At 47.3% G+C, this 17,762-nt stretch overlaps 1 protein-coding gene across 1 annotated transcript in view; it reads left to right on the plus strand.

The window, feature by feature from the left end:
* Nucleotides 1-1,393: 1,393 nt before the first annotated feature.
* Nucleotides 1,394-17,762, plus strand: part of VANGL2 (VANGL planar cell polarity protein 2) — a 67,667-nt gene continuing 51,298 nt past the window's right edge. Inside the window, exon 1 of the mRNA XM_072114854.1 lies at nucleotides 1,394-1,717. The gene's annotated coding sequence lies outside the window, so the exon portion shown is untranslated. The remainder of the gene's footprint in view (nucleotides 1,718-17,762) is intronic.

A 17,762-nucleotide genomic window follows, 5' to 3' on the forward strand; every position in this document is an offset into this window, starting at 1 on the left:
TTTCCAGCTCTCTATACATAGCGCCTCTAGTGGCCGGGGGCAGTAATCCTAGATTCATCCCCTTTAAGGCTGTATCCACTGTTGCACTTTTTTTGCACAGTGCCCCTAGTGGCCAGGGCAATAACATTATATACATCCTCTAATATTCTGCATGATATTTGCAGGACTTTCCTTCACTCTTTGATTGCACTTCTCATACAGCGCCCCCAGTGGTTGGGGGCAATAATCATAGATTCCTCCTTTAATAATCTGTCTGATATTGCCCTTTAAGAATACATTTACACAGAGCATTTTGTTGAACTTTCCTTTGCTCTTTGATTGGGCTTTGTACACAGCGCCCCCCAGTGGCCGGGGCAGTAATCCTAGATTCAACAACTACTAAAGTTTTGAATTATATTTTTCTGTAAGACTACATTTAGACACAGTGTTTTGCAACATTTAGCAACAATTTCTTTTCCTCTTTGTTTGCACTTTATACACTGCGCCTCCCAGTGGCCGGGGCAGTAATCTTAGGTTCATCCTCTAATATGCCCCTTTAAGACTGCATTAATACACAGAATTTTGTTGCACTTTCCTTTGCTCTTTGATTGAGCTTTGTACACAGCGCCTCCCAGTGGCCGGGGCAATAATCCTAGATTCATCATCAGCTAATATTTTGAATGATATTCCCCTTTAAGACTACATTTAGCCACAGTGTTTTGTATCAATTAGCAGCACTTTCCTTTCCTCTTTGTTTGCACTTTATAACACAGCGCCTCCCAGTGGCCGGGGCAGTAATCTCAGATTAATCCTCTAATATTCCCCTTTAAGATTACATTGACATTCAATGCTTTGCAGCACTTTCCTTTGATCTTTGATTGCACTTTGTACACAGCGCCACCCAGTGGCTGGGGCAGTAATCCTAGATTAATTCTTTAATATTCCCCTTTAAGACTGCATGAACATCCAATGCTTTGCTGCATTTTGCAGCACTTTCCTTTCCTCTTTGTTGCGCTTTATACACAGCGCCTCCCAGTGGCCGGGGCAGTAATCCTAGCTTGCTTTGCAGCACTTTCCTTTACTCTTGTCTCATCCTCTGGATGATATTCCCCTTTAAGACTGCATTCACATACAACATTTTGCAGCGTTTTCCTCCCTTTACACTTGTCACACAGCGCCCCCCAGTGGTCAGGCTATTAACCCTCCACACCCAGAAAAAGGGATCTTCCAAAAAAAAAAAAATAGGATAATAACCCCCAAAATAAGATCAAGGTGTTGTTGGTGGTGGGGGACACCGCCCTCGTCTCCCCCTGGGGTTGTGGGGAGAGATTAGAAAGAGAAAGGGGCAGTGCGTGTAATGGCAGACAATGGGGAGGGGAGGAGGGGGCACTAGAGGGCGGAGGAGGCAGGAGGGGCAGTCCTTAGAGGTGCACAATCTGCATTCTGGAGAGAGGCTTCAGCGCTCCACACACATCCCAGGAATAGCTTCATCCATCTGCCCGGAATTCTGTCCATTGGGGTCCTGTGACCGGGATCTACCCCCCACCCCATTATTACTGCCCCCCAAGATTTGCGGAATGTGGATTTTCTGACAACAAAAGCTTCCTGATATAAAAGGAGACTCCTGCTCCCCCCCCTCTCCTCCTCCTCTGCCGCTTCCTCCCTTCCCCCTCCTCCCTCCTTCCTTCCCAAGAAGTGATCCTGGAAGCTGGGGGACTGCACATGTCTGAGGATTGGGGTAAGCTGCAGAAAATCTGCCATGATCTGATGCTAGTTGGGGGGTCCGCCTGGCTGGAGATCAGGCCATAGCGGGGGGGTGGGGTGGGATCTGTGGATACATTGTGACCAGCAGCTGAAACATTGTAACGCTGAGCTGATACATTGTAACCGATCTGATGGGAGCCATTCTCTGCTGGAGGGGTCTGTAATCTAATCTGGATCTGGGGTGGGTTTAGGGTTTACCCTCGAAATTGTGATCTCTGTGTATAGTCCTAATCCAGGGTGTAATCTCATTCATATAATCTGGATTTGCGGTGGGTTTAGGGTTTACGTTCCATGACTGGGCAGTTGTAGGATGTCTGTGTGATGTGTAATCTTAATCTCATTCATATAATCCGGATTTGGAAGTTTTCTGGGCAGATATAGACTCGACAATTTTTTGTGATCTCTTTCGTGTAATTTGCATTCGGGGTGTTTCCAGGTTGGGTGCTTTGTATACAATCTCAATCTACGGTACAATCCCTTTCATGTAATCTGCATGAGTGGTGTGGTTAGGGTCACAGTGTGTGATTGTGCACTTGTAATTTTTTCCATGTTGTGTGATTTGTATATATAATCTGTATTTAGGAGCGCAGTGTGTGACTGGGCATGATCTTTGTATATAATCTTATTCATATACCTTTTGGGTTCGGGGTGTATTTAGGGTCGCAGTGTGTGACTGTGCACATGTAATTTTTCCATGTTGTACGCTTTATATAAAATCTTATTCGTATACCTCGGATTCAGGGTGTATTTAGGGTCGCAGTCTGTGACTGTGCACATTTAATATCTCTATACGTGGTGGGATTTATATATTTCCTTGTGTGTATATATATATATAATCTGTATTTAGGGGCGCAGTGTGTAACTGGGCACATATAGTATCTCCATGTTGTAAGCTTTATATAAAATCTTATTCATCTACCCTGGATTCGGTGTTTATTTAGGGTCGCAGTCTGTGACTGTGCACATTTCATATCTCTACGTTGTGGGATTTTTATATTTCCTTGTGTATATATATAATCTGTAGGGTTTAGGGTCGCAGTCTGTGACTGCTGGGCGCGCATAGTATCTCCACGTTGTGCGCTTTCTACATAATCTCATTCCTATGCCCTGAGTTTGGGGTGTATTTAAGGTCACAATTCTCTTACTGTATCTCCGTTGTGATCTGTGTACATAATTTTAATCCCGGGTGTAATCTCATTACTATAATCCTGGGGATAACTGGTGGTTTATCCCATATATTGGATAATAGCTCAGTATTTTCCGGGCCTTCCCCTCTCAGCAGGCCGCATGAAACCCTGGACTTTCCTGAAGTCCCTGCCTGGTGGGACTGCATCAGGTCGGGGTGGATGTGAAGACGGTGCTGCCCGCTAATCTCAGATTAGGTTTGTAATTGTTTGCCGTTGATATCCACTGCTGAGTGACTTGTTTGCTGAGGGGGGTGTGGGTGACCCCCTTTTTGTTGGGTAATTTGGGTTGGGAAGGGGCCATTGACTGGTCTGGGATGTTGGAGGAGATGTTAATAATTAACATTCCGGTACACAGACTAATATGCCATCGGGGAGATACAGATCAGACGAGGCGAGGGATTACCTGCAGATTACACATCGCCATGTGCTTGGCTGTTTTTTCTTCTCCTGTTTTTTTTACTGTCTTTGTTGTTTTTGTGCAATTCTTCTTGAGGATGGTGGACAAATATATTGTATCTGGTCTCTATCTAGGATGTGGTGGATCCTTGGTTGGCTTTGAGCTTGTAGGTTCCTTCACGATTGTCAGCTAAATATGGGTACCCCACTGATGGGCCTTCAGACAATTATTGGGGCCCTCTGATTGGGAGGTCATAGGTCCATTAGTTGACATTGCCTATAATGTTGTCGTTTTTAGTAGACCTCCTCCTATTTGTCACCAGGGGGTCTTAAATTGACAGCTAGTAAAGGAAGTACGTGTTTAGTGGACCCCCATCAGATGCTGCTTACCCATAATCACAAGTTTTAAACCAACACCTCCATATTGGACATCTCGGAGAGTAGTTTTATTAGTCGTGGGGCCCCTTTTAGTGAAGGTTTAACAATGACTGAATCTGTTGATAATGGGGGTTCCACATAGAATGTCACTTGTCAAAAGGCTTTAGGATCCATATAATTGTGTGATGGTGGGTTCCTCTCCTGCCTGCTGGTGGTCTCGAGCCCTACAGCAAATGTCATCCATCTCATGGTTACCAGAGACCTGTGATTTACTGGAAATCTGGTCATCTACTCGTTATACGGGCCTTCAACTAAATTTCAGGACTTTGGAATCTAGGTCAAGCTAGTTATGTTTGGACCTATCGACCTTGGGGGGGGGGGGGGGACTCTGAAAATCTACTGCAGACTGAATATAGGGGATGTGAAACAAGAGATGAAGCCTGTGACTTTGTTTATGGACTCTTTAATTCGGAGAAGTCCACTATTTGACCTAAGATGGTTTTGAGAAGTTGCTGATGTTCTTCTGCAGGACCTCTTTGGAGATACTTCGCCACCAATGCTGACCTGACCTCAGATGCCAAATTGTCAAACTAATAACTTGGTTGCAGGTTCTCAAGATGATACCATCTTAAGTAAGAGGGTGCCTCTATTGTGAATGTTCGCGTCAATTCTTGGGTTCTGTCCTCAAGAGCTACATCTCCACCTGCTTACGGAATTGAAAACTCTTGGGGAAAGTGGTAGATCGCTATGCAGGTACCTGCATAGGACATATCCCAGGGAGATCTAATGCTGACTGAGAGCACATGGCTAGAAACCACAACACAAACAACAAACCTCTTGAAGGTCTACTTTGGTGGACCGTTTTGACCATTGTTGTGGGTCCAGTCTTGTTGATTGAGCACTGTCAAATGTTATTGGTTCTTTAGGCCACAGATGAAAAAGTGAAGTAATTATTTTGGAGGAATGTGAATGAAATCCTGGACTATCTCAATGGTATTTTAATGTATTTTGAGTGACCTCAAAATTTGACTTGACCCGTGACTTCTGAAGTTCATGTATCAACATGACAAGATGACGTCTTCCAGAAAGTTTCAGTTGACTTGGTCTCGCTACAGCAGAACTCCATGTCAGATGACTACTTTTACTACGAATAGTAGTTGAGGTGGGGGTCAAAAATATCTCAACATTGACCTCTCCACAATGCAAATTGAAATTGGACTAAGGAATGCTCGGCACTATGTACCCAATGACTGTGCCCCTCCCATCCACTTGACATCCTGGTGATGGAATGTGGAACTAAAGTGTAAAAAAATTTAAATTGACTCCTAGCAAACTGCACGGGCAGAGTCATTAAGGCCCTCCGCATCCTGGATGCTTTTTCCATGGTGATTGTCCTCCAGGGAGATGGTGGTCAACTAGACTTTGATGGTTGAACCTCATGTTGGACTTTTGAGAATCTATGAACCTTGTTGTAACGAGGATTCTGTTTGAGGTGGAAATTTTTTGTCCATTTTTAAATGGTGCAGAAGGTGTTTTGTGGCTCAATCATGTTGAAAATTTCACAAGAACCCTATGCGTAACCTGAGAGAGCGCGTAGAGTGTAAGCTGCTGGGGTTAGAGGATCCGGTTTCTGCTTTTATGAAGGTGAGGATGGAATTGACACCAAATATCCTGTCATTATTCCGAAAGTCTTTTGTCCCCGGCTACACACATCCCTTACAGGTATTATGACTTATGGCATAACTTCTGACTTTGGGAGGGGGGGGGCGTAAACTTAAAGGGGGAAAAAAAAATCTTGAGGGTTTCCTTAAACTAAATTTTTCTGTTTCAAAAATCATTCTTTCATCTCATATTTTTGGTGGTTCGGCTCCTTGTCTGTTTAAGAAGGCTCTAATATCCCAAAAGGGATATGAGGTTGGGGCAGTGTTTTTGGCCCGGGTGCTAAAAGTTTTTATGATGTTTTCTCAGCTGAGTTTGAGATGACATCTGGGACCTGAAAGCACTTCTTCAAGGTCTCGTTGTTTGCCAATTTCAACCTGTTCTGGTCTCCTTATGTTTGGGTAAGTTCTAGGTGAAAATGTTTTTTTAAAAATTTCAATATATTTTAGCAGAATTTTGGAGCTTTTGAACATTTGACTCCTTTTTCTCACTGTGCAACATTCCTAAAAAATTCCATTGTTACTCTAAGTGATGGTTGTGCAGCTTTATCTATTTTAATGCAATTATTATTGCTATGTAATATGCATGGGCAGGGCCAGGAGTTTTGGTTACCACCCCTGAGGAAAGTCTTAAAGGGAAACACTAAATTTAACCATGTAATGGGGAAATTTTGACTGGTTCTAAATGCCTGTTACACGTTTGAAGGTCATCTGCTTTAGACGCAACCTTTCCCTTAAGGGGAAAGTCAGGATTCAATTGCCCTTGATGAGATCTCCGGCTGGCAAAAGACTATATTTTTATTTTCCCCTCGGCCCTCGCCAGGGACTGTATCTCCCTGCAGGCGGCTGGTTAATTAATATGGGATATGTGCCCTGGAGGTAGCTGTCTTCCTTCATTCTTAAGGAGTGATGCGCAGACAAAAGCTGGTGTTAATCATTGACCCTGGCTCCTTATTTGTGGCCTCACGGAGGGGGGCGCGGGGCCTATGTGATGCATTCGGGCCTCTGTTAGTACAGATGTGCTCACCTTTCATACGCAGATTCGGGACTGTGTTTTGTGGTGTCATAAATGACCATGTGACTAACACATCCTCCTGAGCATCTGCATAGTAAAGGCCTATTGTGTGATCGTACAGCTGCTGGGGGACTTTCCCTTTAAAAGAAACATGGCGTCCAACCACACGTCTAGCTCCAGACGGTATCCGATAGAAGCTGCTATAAATATTACACATCGCCCCTTCACCCGTGTAGCGTAGTACGTGAGTCACGGCTTCTCGTACCGCCAGACTCCCAGGCGTTCGGGGGGTAATTAGCATCTTTTTCTCTATATTTATATCTCAAGAGTCTTAATTAGGAAATAAAAACAGAGAAGGCGAATCCCACCATCATTTGTACGCCTACCCCCCCCCCCCCCAACATATAATGAAGGTGCGGTGTTAATGAGAAACCTATTAGCGCCGTCTGTCACGTTACCTGCTTATAGACGAGGTGCGACCGCCACTAAAATATTTATAGCCCTGTAGATACGTGGTGAGTAATGTCTGCGCCAGGCAGAGAGCCGGGGGCATTGACTAGTGATGATTCTTGTCACCGGCTCACCGTCAGGCCTCCATTACCCACCTCACTGGCAGGTGGACCTAAGGTTTTATTCATTTTAATCCTGGCAGCATGATGTCATCGATATGGCGGTATTGTATGTTTACTGTGTGGCGCTGCTGTACGCTAGGTTATCTGCGCGGCGCTGCTATGCGCTAGGTTATCTGCGCGGCTGTATTTTACTGTATGTTGGTTGATATACACAGTGTAAACTGTATGGCGGTACTCAATACGTGGCTAACTCAAGTATAATACACTATATAATAAACAGTTTTCTTTATGGCGGTGTAATATTTCCTTACAGCCAACGCAGGGTTAAGCTTTGCCATGTAAGGTACAGTATATTGCTGCTAATCATATTGCTGCTGTCGGCTATATGGCGGTGCTATGATGTATATTGTTGGTGTATAATACCGCCATATCGCTCACATAGTGGACCATATTTCCATAGATCTAACAGTGTAAAGTATAACTGCCCTATACATAAAGCTTAATACCACCATATCTGTGCTATGCTCTGTCTGGCGGTATATGCTGTATTATATAAGTATGTAATACCGCCATATCTGTGCTATGCTCTGTCTGGCGGTATATGCTGTATTATATAAGTATGTAATACCGCCATATCTGTGCTATGCTCTGTCTGGCGTTATATGCTGTATTATATAGTGTGTAATACCGCCATATCTGTGCTATGCTCTGTCTAGCGGTATATGCTGTATTATATTAGTGTGTAATACCGCCATAACACCGCGTATACCCGATATGGCTTGTTACGTGCCTATACAGAGCTGCTATGTGATCGGAGCTTCTTCGCTGTAGGGGACGAGCAGATGGTTTGTTATTAAAGAAAAAAAAATGTGCTGAAAATGTATTAATTAGAAAATGGACCCCGCCTGGTGCGTCATGGAGCGCTCATCATCCTGGTGTAATACTCCTCCCCGGCGTTATGGAGTGACCACTGTCCATAATAGTCTCAGGAGGAGCCGCTGATTCCTTCCTATAAAAACTATGATGCGGACTGGTGTATCTAAGCCCAGCCTGTGTGATAGTATCTACATACAGGATGTATCTGAACCAAAGCTGTGCCATATTGTCTAGGGTATCTAAGCAAATTATGTGTGATACTGTAGTGGTGTATCTAAGCCTATCCTGTGTAGTAAAACGGATGCCTTTGAGCCAGTGTATCTAAGATTATCCAGTGAGATGCGGTCTGCTGTGTGATACTGTATAGGGTGCTGCTATATCTAAGCCCATTTGGCCTTTACTATGATATTGTGTTGGTGTTGCTGCTGTATCTAAACCTGTTCTATATGATTCAGCTTTCAGTACTGGAGTATCTAAGCCATGCTGTATGCAGTTGTATTGTGTCAGTATATAGCCGAATGCTGTGTGATGCCGCCTAACGTATCTAAGCAGTTTCTGTCGGATGAGTTTGTACATGAAACCCTATAGTATGTGATACCGTTGTTGTATCGCAAACTAAATTAGATACCAACCACATCGGTGGTGGTCTGAAGAATGTAGTTGGAAAAACATATCCAATGTATCTAAGCCTGATATTTGTGATACTCACTAAAATTATCTCAAAGGAAACTCTGCTCACCATGACAACTAATCACAGCTCAGCTTTTATTCCTTATACGGCTTTTTAGCAATGGAAGATGCTCTGTGATTGGTCTGTTGTCGGCAGTATCTAAGCTTTATCTGTGATACACCTCTGTTTAGTGGTGGGGGGCGTCTGATCTAATCTTTCCTGAGAGCCTGTACTTGATAATAAGGGGGTCACGGTGGGTGGGCACAGCTGCTGGTTTTCCCTGGGCACAATACGTTCTTTGTCCCCCATTTATTTAAGTGGCTGATTAGTAAATCCCCCTCAGATGGACGCCATTTTCTCCCGCCGGGCGTCGCTTTTCAGGCCTCGTCAGACTGAAATAACTTCTTATGTTGTGTCCGAATATGACAGCGAGGAGCACTCAGCAACAAATCGAGTATCTCGGCAGGCGATGGAGGGCCCCTGTCCCCCGCTAGGCCGCTGTTTGTACACATTCAGGCTCCGGCCTATTCAGGAGTGCTGAGCTGGAGACGACCCGCTCATTCATTTCCGAGAAAATCCTTCCTCACGTGTGCTGTTCACGTGAAATTACAACGAAAGTGTAATCACCCAGCTTTCCCGGACTCCTGAAACTCTTAACAACCACTCTGGACAACCACCAACTTTTTTTTACTTCGCTCACAGTAACAGAATATGGAGTTGTTATGCGTTGCCTAAGGCAACACAATGCTTTTGGTAATACATTTAGACTCAAATTTCTGTATCTGCGAAAGCTGGGTGAGTGTGCAATAATTTTCACGTCGTGAATACATTCTTCAACTCCATCTTTTGCCATTCAGGTCTGTGGAAAAGCTGGATGACAACCTCTGTCGAAGCTTTAATGGCGGATATCCATTGTCACTCAGCTTTTCTTAAGTCCTGAAATAAACTAATATTCTATGAGGTGATGAAATTGCTGGTATGGTAAACAGATTTCATCCAGTAGTCTGGGAAAGCTGGGTTAAGTCTCGCATATCTCTTTACGAAAAAGATGGATGATTGTATGAGAACTAGTAATGACCACATCCTAGACATCAAACGGCTATAATTCACTACATTATGTGGTCTCACCTGAAGTTCCTCAGTTTTGCTCTGTTTTTAGTTATCTGGTTATAGGAAAGCTGGGTTATAGCTATAATAGCCCTAATTAAATGAAGTCTCCTAGACTTTGGGTAATCAATCACTGCTTTTATCTTAAAAAAAAAACCCCAAAAAAAACAGCGCCACATTTGGCCTCAGGTGGTGAGTGGTATTACAGCTCCACTAAATTTTGTTTCTGTAGAGTAGAACTACAACAGTGGCCACACTGGTTGTCACCCAACTTTCCAAGCAACAGAACGTAAAAAAAGTTAGAGAAAAATTCAGGTGAGCTGTTGCTAGCTCCGGTCATGTGGGATGCCGTCCCTTTAAGTGGCTCCAGATCCATTGTGGCCCCAGAGCAGCAAACAAACCTGATCAAACAATGAGTTGTCAGCAGTGAAAGTGTCGAGGGCGAGCGGGCGGCAGGTGAGGCCCGGGCAGCTCTCAAGTTCATCCCTGGAGGTCATAGATGTCCTGTAATAATGGAGGAATCTTAATGACTCCTGTGTGTACGCACGCCCCTCCTCAGTATAAGGCCGGGAAGTTGTCAGATCCTCCAAAAATTAATATCCGAGCCCTCTGTGATTTATCACGTGTCCCCCCTGGTTACATCTTCACAGAAGCTGCAGAGTCTCCTCAGACATGAAAGGCTTAGATACAGCGGCTAACTGTCCCACATCATAGGATTGGATACACTGATTCAGCAGGCAGCATCACACGTGATAGATCTAAAGAATGTATCACACAGAAAAAGATTAGATACACGTATATCACATTTAATTGACTTGGATGGCCACGACTCATCAGGCAGTATCACACGGAAAAAGGTTGGATACACAGGCTCCAAATCGCATATTTCTTAGATTGCCAAATAAGTATATGTAACTTCTCTAAGTGCAGCGCTGCGTAATCTCTGTGCGCTATATAAATAAAGGAATTATTATTATATTCTGCAGATTGGCAGTCCGTATCGTATGTTATAAGATTAGATACAGTGGCTCAGCAGTGAAAGTCACACGCATCATAGGATTGGATACACTGATACAGCAGAACATGTTAAACACGATAGGATTAATGAACAGTATCCTATATGAGGGTTTCACTAATGTGTATCACACAGGATAAGGTTAGATACAGTATCTCACCGTATAAGATTACAACCCCCTACTCATCAGACAAGGTTAGATACATAGAATATCACACTTGACAGGGTTAAATGCTTAAACTTATTACACAGTCGAATACACAATATTATACATAGTAGGCTTGGATACATCAGCTCGGTTGTACATCAGAAATGATGGGCTTAGATACACTAGGTCTGAATGCTAAGTCGGCTGCGCTACACTGTATTACACATAGTAAGCTCCTATATATTTGCTCAATACACAGTATCACACGTAATGGGCTAGGATACGCTACATGACACATAAAAGGCTTATATATATTTGCTCACCACATAGTATCGCAGATAAAAGGCTTAGATACGCTAATATGACACATACTAGACTTGTCTATATTTGCTCACATAGTTTAGGCTTAGATACATCAGAACAGTATCACATATCTATATGGAGCACATATAACCGCGTCCCCCCCTCCCTCTTTGTTGGTATGTATAGAAGATGACATCCGGTTGCTGACGGTAGAGTTTTTTTTTTTTTTTTTTTTCCTGAGGGTCTTTTTCAGAGATCTTGTTTTTCCAGACTATCAGATGACGACTCAAGGCTAAGAATTTCAGGTCTACAGAGTTTCACTGCGCGCCCCTCACCCACACTGCATTGTCCTGTATTCAGGTACTTTCACCGGCTCCCTGTTATACCAGCGTTTCAGGGAAATCATGCGTGCCATCTATCCGTATTCATTTTTTCCGGGACGCTATGGCTTTAAAGGAAATCTACCACCAGGATGAAGGATTGTAAACCAAGCCCATTGACATACTGGTGTGTGCTCCCTCTGGCAGAAGATGCTCTTCTTGTAGATTTGTATGCCTTAATTTTTATAACCTCTTTTTCTTAAAAACAATGCAGATGAGCCTTCGGGGCTCCATTGACATATATGGAGTCTGGAGCCCCTGAGGATCATTTGCATAATTTGTGAAACCTTTTTATTGTAAAAACAAGGTCCTAGGGAGCAAAAAGAAAAGCAGAACCTGCCAGAGGGGGAACTAACCAGTATGTCAGTGTACTTGGTTTACAATCCTTCATCCTGGTGGTAGATTTCCTTTAAATCTTCAATATGTGATACTGCTGTGAGGATTCTTGCTTTACTGCAGATTGTCCGACATTTGATGCGCAAGTAGAAAATCTCACAGTCAATTATATATTTAGATACTGTATCGCACAAGGGAAGCTTGGATACACTAGTACAGATAGTATCACATATTGTGGGCCCTGATATACGAGTCGCAGTTTTGCCCACAACTTCATGAATTCCCCTTTTTTTTTTTGGTGGAACTCGGAGGATGAATATTTATGATCTAATCGGGCCCTGTAGCTGTGTGTCGCACATAAGAAATTTAGATACACCAGCTCGGTATCACATGACAAGCTATGAGGCCTTATAAATAAATAGATAATCAGTCAATCAGTTGGGACAATTGTTCCCAATCCCTGCCCAGATCAGTTGTTAAACTATATCCTTCAGTTAGGGGTCAAGTTACCCATAATGCAACTCTTTTAAAAGCTAGGGGCCCAAAGGTCAAGAGGGACCTCCATACATATTGTAGATATAGCCGGCAAAGAGCAAATGGCTTCTTTGCCTTTGGAATTGGAGCAATGCGTTATTGGGGGCTTCCTGTCATAGCTTTGGGGACCCAGTCCCCAAATATATTGAGATAATGAAGAAGTAATTTAACGTATGTTGTGTTTAAACTAGACTATAATACACGTATGGTAAACTTAGGTATTGAAACTTACAGCAGTCATAAAGTAAGACACTACCGCTGCAATACAGCACAGAGGTCAGCCATCTTCCCAAAAAGAAGATACATTTTCGGCATTTCCTTTACAATTCCAATGATTCATACACTTTGTAACCTTGTGGGGCCCACTATTCTAGCCATTGCCCCAAGCGCCGTAAGGTTTTTTTCCGGTAATTTTTTTTTTTTTTATTGTGTTTGCTCAGATAAATGACTTTATGGATGGCGCTGTAAAACCATTAGTCTACAGATGATAAAACCCAGCATCCCACGTTTATAGGGTCAGTTTCTGAAAGATAAAAAATAGATAAGGGTTGTCTGAGCTGCACAAAACTCCTCAATAAACTTTATATATGTATGCTTAAATACTCTGTGCTGCAGTGTTCCCCGGCTCTTGCACTGTCTGCCCTATCACCTCTGTTATGTTCAATGCTATCCTTAGTAATGAGCAATGGGTTCTTCTCCAACCCTGTCACATCAATACATCCTGCTCCTGAAATACTCTGCGCTGCTGAAGCCCTCCTGTTATAAGCCAGACGCTCCCCATTTTGCTTGCAGCTATATCTATATTTGTATATCTCATGAATGAACTTGTCACTCCATCTCCTCTACTGAAATACTCTGTTCTTCTACAAGACCGTGCACCGCACTTAATCAGACTGAGGCCCTATTGCCCTCCTGAAACACTCTGTGCTGCTTTAGGTATTCAACTGTCTACCTCCCCTTTTAGCATTGGAAAACAAAATGGCCGTCTGACGCCTCTGACTGGAAAAATATTGGAATAACTAATCTGTCATTACATTAAGTGCTCTGCTGTCTCTATGGTTGGCTGCGGTAATGTGCGTAAGTGCCTCGAGACTTGGAGTATAATCGTATTATGATTTGGCGATCAGAAATGTATTTTACTGTACATTGAGTTCAAATTTCAATCCTCCATCCACTTGGGTTGTTTAATTCAAGCCATATAACACTGGGGGATGTGTTCCACTTTGCCAATTTTGAGTTATTTTTCCTAAAATGGCAGCCATCAAGATTAATTTATAGTAACCAATCAGAATCCAGCTTTCTTCATTCTAGTACATAGTGTAGCCTAAAAGCAGTGATCTGATTGGTTGTCATGGGCAGCACATTGCCATACCTCCCAACTTTTGGACAAGAGAAAGAGGGACACAATGCCCCACCCATTTTTTTCTAAACCACGCCCATTGTCCCACCCACAGGCATAGTATAATATCGAACTTGAAGGTCCCCATATGGTACAACGCCCCTTAATTTGGTCCTCCCTTCCCGTGGACCAATATAATATCCCCTAATGCAACTCTGCAATATATAAAACATATAAAACCCCTTCTTTAATTTTATCCTGCCTTTACATTTGGTTTTCAGCTTTTATTTTTCTCCCCAAACTTACACATAATCCTATCTGTACTCCTACTCCCACCCTCCTCACATGGTGTGGTCCCTGTTCTCTATCCTCCTCATAATGTATCCTCCTGTCCTCCAGCCTCCTCCTGTCCTCCAGCCTCCTCCTGTATCCTCCTGTCCTCCAGCCTCCTCCTGTATCCTCCAGCCTCCTCCTGTAGCCTCCTGTCCTCCAGCCTCCTCCTGTATCCTCCTGTCCTCCAGCCTCCTCCTGTCCTCCAGCCTCCTCCTGTCCTCCATCCTTCTCCAGTATCCTCCTGTCCTCCAGCCTCCTCCTGTATCCTCCTGTCCTCCAGCCTCCTCCTGTCCTCCAGCCTTCTCCTGTAGCCTCCTGTCCTCCAGCCTCCTCCTGTCCTCCAGCCTCCTCCTGTATCCTCCTGTCCTCCAGCCTCCTCCTGTCCTCCAGCCTCCTCCTGTATCCTCCTGTCCTCCAGCCTCCTCCTGTCCTCCAGCCTCCTCCTGTATCCTCCTGTCCTCCAGCCTCCTCCTGTCCTCCAGCCTCCTCCTGTATCCTCCTGTCCTCCAGCCTCCTCCTGTCCTCCAGCCTCCTCCTGTCCTCCAGCCTTCTCCTGTAGCCTCCTGTCCTCCAGCCTCCTCCTGTCCTCCAGCCTCCTCCTGTCCTCCAGCCTCCTCCTGTCCTCCAGCCTCCTCCTGTCCTCCAGCCTCCTCCAGTATCCTCCTGTCCTCCAGCCTCCTCCTGTCCTCCAGCCTTCTCCTGTATCCTCCTGTCCTCCAGCCTCCTCCTGTCCTCCAGCCTCCTCCTGTATCCTCCTGTCCTCCAGCCTCCTCCTGTCCTCCAGCCTTCTCCTGTAGCCTCCTGTCCTCCAGCCTCCTCCGGTATCCTCCTGTCCTCCAGCCTCCTCCTGTCCTCCATCCTTCTCCAGTATCCTCCTGTCCTCCAGCCTCCTCCTGTCCTCCAGCCTCCTCCTGTATCCTCCTGTCCTCCAGCCTCCTCCTGTATCCTCCTGTCCTCCAGCCTCCTCCTGTCCTCCAGCCTTCTCCTGTAGCCTCCTGTCCTCCAGCCTCCTCCTGTCCTCCAGCCTCCTCCTGTCCTCCAGCCTCCTCCTGTCCTCCATCCTTCTCCTGTATCCTCCTGTCCTCCAGCCTCCTCCTGTATCCTCCTGTCCTCCAGCCTCCTCCTGTCCTCCAGCCTTCTCCTGTAGCCTCCTGTCCTCCAGCCTCCTCCTGTCCTCCAGCCTCCTCCTGTATCCTCCTGTCCTCCAGCCTCCTCCTGTCCTCCAGCCTCCTCCTGTATCCTCCTGTCCTCCAGCCTCCTCCTGTCCTCCAGCCTCCTCCTGTATCCTCCTGTCCTCCAGCCTCCTCCTGTCCTCCAGCCTCCTCCTGTATCCTCCTGTCCTCCAGCCTCCTCCTGTCCTCCAGCCTTCTCCTGTAGCCTCCTGTCCTCCAGCCTCCTCCTGTCCTCCAGCCTCCTCCTGTCCTCCAGCCTCCTCCTGTCCTCCAGCCTCCTCCAGTATCCTCCTGTCCTCCAGCCTCCTCCTGTCCTCCAGCCTTCTCCTGTATCCTCCTGTCCTCCAGCCTCCTCCTGTCCTCCAGCCTCCTCCTGTATCCTCCTGTCCTCCAGCCTCCTCCTGTCCTCCAGCCTTCTCCTGTAGCCTCCTGTCCTCCAGCCTCCTCCGGTATCCTCCTGTCCTCCAGCCTCCTCCTGTCCTCCAGCCTCCTCCTGTCCTCCATCCTTCTCCAGTATCCTCCTGTCCTCCAGCCTCCTCCTGTCCTCCAGCCTCCTCCTGTATCCTCCTGTCCTCCAGCCTCCTCCTGTATCCTCCTGTCCTCCAGCCTCCTCCTGTCCTCCAGCCTTCTCCTGTAGCCTCCTGTCCTCCAGCCTCCTCCTGTATCCTCCTGTCCTCCAGCCTCCTCCTGTATCCTCCTGTCCTCCAGCCTCCTCCTGTATCCTCCAGCCTCCTCCTGTCCTCCAGCCTCCTCCTGTCCTCCAGCCTCCTCCTGTCCTCCAGCCTCCTCCTGTATCCTCCTGTCCTCCAGCCTCCTCCTGTCCTCCAGCCTTCTCCTGTAGCCTCCTGTCCTCCAGCCTCCTCCTGTATCCTCCTGTCCTCCAGCCTCCTCCTGTCCTCCAGCCTCCTCCTGTATCCTCCTGTCCTCCAGCCTCCTCCTGTCCTCCAGCCTCCTCCTGTATCCTCCTGTCCTCCAGCCTCCTCCTGTATCCTCCTGTCCTCCAGCCTCCTCCTGTATCCTCCTGTCCTCCAGCCTCCTCCTGTATCCTCCTGTCCTCCAGCCTCCTCCTGTCCTCCAGCCTCCTCCTGTATCCTCCTGTCCTCCAGCCTCCTCCTGTCCTCCAGCCTCCTCCTGTCCTCCAGCCTCCTCCTGTCCTCCAGCCTCCTCCTGTCCTCCAGCCTCCTCCTGTAGCCTCCTGTCCTCCAGCCTCCTCCTGTCCTCCAGCCTCCTCCTGTCCTCCAGCCTCCTCCTGTCCTCCAGCCTCCTCCTGTATCCTCCTGTCCTCCAGCCTCCTCCTGTCCTCCAGCCTCCTCCTGTATCCTCCTGTCCTCCAGCCTCCTCCTGTATCCTCCTGTCCTCCAGCCTCCTCCTGTATCCTCCTGTCCTCCAGCCTCCTCCTGTCCTCCAGCCTCCTCCTGTATCCTCCTGTCCTCCAGCCTCCTCCTGTCCTCCTGCCTCCTCCTGTATCCTCCTGTCCTCCAGCCTCCTCCTGTCCTCCAGCCTTCTCCTGTAGCCTCCTGTCCTCCAGCCTCCTCCTGTATCCTCCTGTCCTCCAGCCGCCTCCTGTCCTCCATCCTTCTCCAGTATCCTCCTGTCCTCCAGCCTCCTCCTGTCCTCCAGCCTTCTCCTGTATCCTCCTGTCCTCCAGCCTCCTCCTGTCCTCCAGCCTCCTCCTGTATCCTCCTGTCCTCCAGCCTCCTCCTGTCCTCCAGCCTTCTCCTGTAGCCTCCTGTCCTCCAGCCTCCTCCTGTAGCCTCCTGTCCTCCAGCCTCCTCCTGTCCTCCATCCTTCTCCAGTATCCTCCTGTCCTCCAGCCTCCTCCTGTCCTCCAGCCTCCTCCTGTATCCTCCTGTCCTCCAGCATCCTCCTGTCCTCCAGCCTCCTCCTGTATCCTCCTGTCCTCCAGCCTCCTCCTGTCCTCCAGCCTTCTCCTGTAGCCTCCTGTCCTCCAGCCTCCTCCTGTCCTCCAGCCTCCTCCTGTATCCTCCTGTCCTCCAGCCTCCTCCTGTATCCTCCTGTCCTCCAGCCTCCTCCTGTATCCTCCAGCCTCCTCCTGTCCTCCAGCCTCCTCCTGTATCCTCCTGTCCTCCAGCCTCCTCCTGTCCTCCAGCCTTCTCCTGTAGCCTCCTGTCCTCCAGCCTCCTCCTGTCCTCCAGCCTCCTCCTGTATCCTCCTGTCCTCCAGCCTCCTCCTGTCCTCCAGCCTCCTCCTGTATCCTCCTGTCCTCCAGCCTCCTCCTGTCCTCCAGCCTCCTCCTGTATCCTCCTGTCCTCCAGCCTCCTCCTGTCCTCCAGCCTCCTCCTGTCCTCCAGCCTCCTCCTGTCCTCCAGCCTCCTCCTGTCCTCCAGCCTCCTCCTGTATCCTCCTGTCCTCCAGCCTCCTCCTGTCCTCCAGCCTCCTCCTGTCCTCCAGCCTCCTCCTGTATCCTCCTGTCCTCCAGCCTCCTCCTGTCCTCCAGCCTCCTCCTGTATCCTCCTGTCCTCCAGCCTCCTCCTGTCCTCCAGCCTCCTCCTGTCCTCCAGCCTCCTCCTGTATCCTCCTGTCCTCCAGCCTCCTCCTGTCCTCCAGCCTCCTCCTGTATCCTCCTGTCCTCCAGCCTC

This window comes from Engystomops pustulosus, chromosome 7 (genome assembly GCF_040894005.1).
Source record: "Engystomops pustulosus chromosome 7, aEngPut4.maternal, whole genome shotgun sequence".
NCBI classification, from domain to species: domain Eukaryota; kingdom Metazoa; phylum Chordata; class Amphibia; order Anura; family Leptodactylidae; genus Engystomops; species Engystomops pustulosus.